The sequence below is a fragment of the Podarcis vaucheri genome, assembly GCF_965113315.1.
Source record: "Podarcis vaucheri genome assembly, chromosome: 1".
NCBI lineage: Eukaryota > Metazoa > Chordata > Lepidosauria > Squamata > Lacertidae > Podarcis > Podarcis vaucheri.
Window position 1 is genome coordinate 12,256,839 of NC_138759.1, and position 6,183 is coordinate 12,263,021.

The 6,183-nt window shown below is 45.0% G+C and overlaps 1 long non-coding RNA gene across 2 annotated transcripts in view; it reads right to left on the bottom strand.

The window, feature by feature from the left end:
* Nucleotides 1-5,968, bottom strand: part of LOC309531093 — a 45,447-nt gene extending 39,479 nt beyond the window's left edge. For both annotated transcript variants that reach the window (XR_014219065.1, XR_014219066.1), the window contains exons 1-2: nt 5,667-5,968; nt 5,213-5,269 (exon numbers count right to left, since the gene is read on the bottom strand). This is a non-coding gene — a long non-coding RNA (uncharacterized lncRNA). The remainder of the gene's footprint in view (nt 1-5,212; nt 5,270-5,666) is intronic.
* Between the last annotated feature and the right edge of the window lie 215 nt (nt 5,969-6,183).

The window sequence follows — 6,183 nt, forward strand, 5'->3', positions numbered from 1 at the left end:
CTTTGGCCACCTCATGAGAAGAGAAGACTCCCTGGAAAAGACCCTGATGTTGGGAAAGATTGAGGCACAAGGAGAAGGGGACGACAGAGGACGAGATGGTTGGACAGTGTTCTCGAAGTTACCAGCATGAGTTTGACCAAACTGCAGGAGGCAGTGGAAGACAGGAGTGCCTGGCATGCTCTGGTCCATGGGGTCATGAAGAGTCGGACACGACTAAACGACTAAACAACAACAATTTTTGGGGGGGTGGGAGGGAATGTATCCTAGGCAACATTGTTTACAAATTTGTACATAGTGTGACAATTCACATTAAAACACAGGTGAATTTTCACGAGGACTTGAAAACAATATTCGCAAAATGGTGTGGAGAATGGAACTGAAGATCGGAAAATAGGAAGCAGAGAGAAACCAAAATGGAGTCATCCATCTCTACTGATAACGGAGTGTGGGTGCTTGAAAATGCAGCAGCTACACTGTCCTGAAAACTGGACCATTTCCCAAACCATCTTGCACACTTCTTCAACAATGGGATTTGCTCCCACAAGTTGGTGATGGCAAACGCGGATGGTTTTAAAAGGGGAATAGAAAATTTGTGGAGGCTAAGGCAATCAGTGGCTGCTATTCCTGGTGGCTATTTATTACCTCCCTTGTCAAAGGCAGCATGTCTCTGATATCTGTCGCTGGGAATGACAAGCAGGATAAAGCTGCTGTTTATTATGAGCTTCTCATAAGTATCTGGCTGGCCAGTGTAAGACAATAAGTAACCAAACAATTAAACCCCTGTGTTGCAAACAGTAATATCCAAGGCAACACGATGACCAAGTACAACAATGTGATGTCAATATAAACTCTTTATATAATCTGTACAGAACCCTGAACAGTTTGAAATATATAAATTATGCACTCTCTGCAAAACCAAATAAACAGAAATCTTGTAAATCTCTGAAAATCACAAAAAATGCACTCTTGATGGATTCTCTTGACAACATAGAACCAAATAAACATAGAACCAAATATGTTCTATGTTTTCAAGAGAATCCATCAAGAGTGCATATTTTGTGATTTTCAAAGATTTACAAGATTTGTTTATTTGGTTTTGCAGATGGTGCATAATTTATATATTTCATACTGTTCAGTGTTCTGTATAGATTATATAAAGAGTTTATATTGACATCGCATTGTTGCACTTGGTCATGGTGTTGCCTTGGATATTACTGGCCAGTGTAAGAAACAGGATGTTAGAGAAGACAGTCCTGTGGTCTGATCCAGGAAGGCTCCATTATGGTCTCATCACCCAGTTGGCCCTGCGCCCTGGGGAATCCCTGTACCCAGGTCTGCCAGCCACTGACCAGTCTGCAGGCAGCCCTGCAGGCCTCCCCAAGAAGGCTCCAGATTGTTGGCACGGGGCCGTGGCCAAGCCACAATGCTGCCTGACTGTTTAAAGTAAGCAGACTAACGTAGTTCCTTAGGGTGTTATAAGCACTTCCTTTGCTATCATAGGTACTGTAAATGCAGGTCCTGCTATTCACCTGCTCGTTGTGCAAAAATTCAGTTATCCAAACATAAAGAGTGATGCCCAAACTTCGCTTTACACTTTGCATATTCAGATATCTGAACAGGCAGAATTTTCCCACTTCCTTCCTTGCTTGTGCTTTGCTAATTGGTGGCAGCCATTTTCAGGCAGAAACTATGCGGGGAGGTGAGGAAGGGAAATTGGACAAATCAGAGAGTAGGAGAGTTTTTTATATATTTTTTTTTAAAAAAAATGTTTTCCCATTGCCTCTCTTTTGCTGGGTGGCTGAAGCCATTTCAGGAAGAAGCCATGGAGGAAGCGAAGCGAGAGATCAGACAAAGGACAAGTTAGAAAAGCTGCGTGTCGAGGTCCCCAAGCCACCCCAATAAAACACAATTCACACAGAATTTTTGTTTAAGGTTTTTGGCATAATTTTGGCCACAACTTTATTAAAATACAAAAAATGTGAGTGGTTGCTTAGGCATTGGTTGTGACTATCTGACCCCGCACAGGGACAGACTGACATTCACACGACCACGAAAGTCAGAAAGGGGGAAACACTTTGGGGGGAAAGATGGAGCTGGGTGCCATGCCCTCACCTCTCCCCAAATGCTCCCAGGGGCTCTTGCGTGGCCCTAGCCCCTTGACAGGGGTTCGGACAAAAGCATGGCGAGCCCTGTATTCCTTTAACGGAATATCCTTGCAGCAGCATTGGAGGGGAAGGCACAGTCAATCCATGCCCCTCCACCTACCAATTCATAAAACCAATGCCTAACCACAACCTTACAAGTTGTGACGATTTGCTACGCAGTAGGCAAAGCCCAAATGGCACCAGCCAATCAGCCAAATGGACAAAATTCCTACCGGGCCCCTGCCCCAAAAGCAGACGGCCCCATGACAGCCATAGCAAGGTCAATGCCAACAACCCTAAATATAGGGAGGGTGGGCAGGTGGTCCAATGCACGCAGCGAAAAGAGGAAGCTCAACACTGCACGCAGGGAATAAAAGACTTCTTGGCTGTCAATCAAAAAATGGCAACATCAAATTCTCCCCAACGACAAGAGGAGCCCAATCGCAAAGGTGGTCAACTACTTTCCCCCGCCCGTCAACAGTGAGGTGTCTTGTTAGACCCCATCGCAACATGTGCTCTCCATGAAGGAGAACACGCTTTCCCATAGGAATCAATGGAAATTGTGGACTTTATGTGAACACTTGCCTAATGAACACTTTCCAGGAAACGCATTGTGTTTGTTAAGTGGGACCTGCATGTACATAAGAGCCCTGTAGCTGAATAAGTTCAACAGAACTCCTCACCCTCTGCGCGCCTGCACGTGCACGCATGCACGTACACACACACACACTCTTCTGATTCCCAGCAACTGCCTCCAACTGTAGAGGTAGATCATAGCCGCCATAAGATCAATAGCAAGCAAGCCAGCCTCTGCCTGCAGTCCTAGAATCTAAAAGACAAGGCACAGATTTCATTCTGTGCACATCCAAAGGTGAATCTAGCAGGTTCACATTTTAAAAACAATACGCCAGCTGAAATGCAGCCATCTTTCAAAAATCAACCTTCTGCAAGTTTCTAGCAGAGTTCTCTGGTCAAGCAAAGTGCACAGAAATGCATACATTCATGAAAATAACATTCTAGAAATTCATTACATCAGAGGAAATCAGAAAACGTGTCTATTAAGCAAAACTCTATACGAATGTGTACGTTAGGAGAAAATTGCATGCAAACGCTGATGAATTTGCGCGATGACGTCTTGTTGCTTTTTAATTGCAAGTGGGTGTGGAGATGAGGAGAGCTGGACTTAAGGCCAGGAGAAATGAGAAACAGATAAACCGAAACTGGCAGATTCCCACATCCCTATGTGTGTACACCTATATGTCCCTATAGCTGATGTACACGTTACAAATTGCAATGTGTGGAGATGGTTTAAGCCTGTGTACTCTGTTTACAGCTTTCCTCCATTCCCGACTGTGTGAACCAGCCTTATTATCTCATTGCAATCCTTGAGAAACCGGGGTCCTCCCCAGGTTCCCCCGGAGCCAGTATCAATTCAATCGCCAGCAGTGACAAGCCTGAGGGCGCTATTCATGAGACCATAATGCCTGGGCGCAAGCCTGATAAGCAATATCAGCTTTCCCAGCAACCCAGCCTAACCTTATGAAACTGCAGAACAATAAATTTATTGAAGGCTGCCCTAAAATAGCAGGAAATTATTACTCATTTGAATTATGTTCACGTTAAGGTCAATCCGCCTCCCCCTCCCCTCTCCCGGACTCTGATTGTTAATATTAGATGAAAGGACATTTCCTTTACATTGTATTTGGCCCAGCCATCGCTCCAAGAAACAGGAGAGACACATACATTACACCCCAGAAAACAGTTCTGGGCTGAATATTGTTTCGCACTTCAGCCGTTAGTCATTTTTTCCTCTGACCTTTACACTAATAATGGCAGGTTTCTATAAATGACAGGTAACAAATGGAGGAACCAAGGCACAAGGAGACAGGGTGTTTCTTGGACATAATCACACAGGAAAACCGAGATGGAGCCAGAGGACGTCGTGTGGGGGCAACGAAGCAAGATGCCCAGCTAATCAAATGCATTTGGAAAGATTTTGGGCACCAAGGAAAAGTAACGTCACAGACTCTTAGAAGGAAGGCTGGCTCCTTCTGCCATAATACTAGAACTCATCCAATCAAGATGGATGTTGAAAGGTTTGGGGCAGATGAGAGAAAGGACTTCTCCACATACAGTGGTACCTCGGGATGTGAACGGGATCCATTTCGGAGCCCCGTTCGCATCCTGAATGGAACGTAAGACGCGACGGCGCGTCTGTGTGTGTGCGGGTTGTGTTTTGCTGGTTCCGCGCATGCGCGTGATGCCATTTTGAGTGCCTGCGCGAGCGGCAAAACCCGGAAGTCACACGCTTCGTTACTTCCAGGTTGCCGTGGAGCACAACCCGAAAGCGCTCAACCTGAAGCGCATTCAACCCGAGGCATGGCTGTAGTTAAATTATGGAATTTACTCTACAAGATGGAGACTTGGGTGCCAACTGTGATGGCTTGAAAAGTGGATTAGACAAATTTGTGGAGGGTAAGGCTATAGGTGGCTATTTGCCATGATAGCTATGTTCCATGTCCACCATTGGAGGCAGTGTGCCTCTGAATGCCATGTGCTGGGAACCACAGATGGGGAGAGAACTGTTGCATTCAGCTCCTGCTTTCTGGCTTCCCATAGCATCTGGTTGGCCATTATGAGAACCAGAAGCTGGAGTCGATGGGCCACTGGTCTCACCCAGCAGACAGGCTCTTTTTATAGAATTATAGAATCATAGATCTGTAGAGTTGGAGGGGACATTGAGGATCCTCTAGTCCAGCGGTTCTCAACCTGTGGGTCCCCAGATGTTGTTGGACTACAACTCCCATCATCCCTGAGCTCTGGCCTTGCTAGCTAGGGGTGATGGGAGTTGTAGTCCAACAACATCTGGGGACCCACAGGTTGAGAAAGGCTGTTCTAGTCCAACTCGCTGCAATGCAGGAATATGCAGCTGCCCCATGCAGGGATCGAACCTGCAACCTTGCCATTATCAGCACCACACTCTAACCAACTGAGCTATGTTCTAATAATTTTGGTATGGCACTAGGGATAGTTTGGAAGCAGTATTTTTGGATTCGGTGCAAACATACCTTGAACATTCTGCTACATTTTTGATTCATGGATCAGAAGCGTCGACTCCGGAGCACCTGCAAGAGAAATAATGCAGATGTTGACAAACTAAGATAACCTGGGAATTCTAGAATCTTATGCTGCAAGACGTGGATCTGTTCTGGATATTGCATACCTGCTATTTTCCAAAACAAACTTTGAAAATGCACATTGAAATCTCCCAGACTGAGCTCTGGAGTGTGGAGAATCAGCTGCAGGCAATATTAACAGTAGGCATTAACAGTGCACAGTGCCAGTTGCATAGTACCCATGCCGTCACCAACACCCCTTCCAGGTCAACCCCCAGGGCTGTTTTGCAATTGCTCTCCCACCCCCAAAAAAGTGCTTCTGCTGCTTCTTTTTTTAAAAAAGGGATGTAAACATACAAGCAGCTCAGTATATATGATAATTATTGAAAGAAATTGGACAACCTACCTGGAACAAGACAAACAGGTGACTCAGCATCATCGATTGTACAACCATCCAGCAAACTGTTACATTGGAAGGAAGCCACAGGGAAGTCTCTTTAAATTTAACCTTTGTCTCCAATGTAGCATTTCAGAAAGCAATATTAGCCGGATGCTGTTGAAGGGTTTTGTCGAAAACTGTGGAGAGCCTGGAAAAAAGAATCACCAGAGAGGAGAAAATTAGGCACAGCCTTGCGAAGAGACATAATATCTCTGGTCGTTTTCCCTTTATATTTCAGATGCAATTATGCAAGGCTGTTTTCAAGCTGCGAAACATGTTCAAGAGATGATAATATCACTTTGATAACTTCCCAAGTGTTTGCATTAACATGTCTCCAAATCCCGCCCCGGGGTCCCCTCTCATCTGAATTAGCCACACATTCTTTTTTTTGACTCATCTTCTGTAATGAAAAATTGTGCTTTTTTTTTCATCTATTCAGAAAAAGGTCTCTACTAAACCTTGTGTTTAGTACATGCAGGCTTCT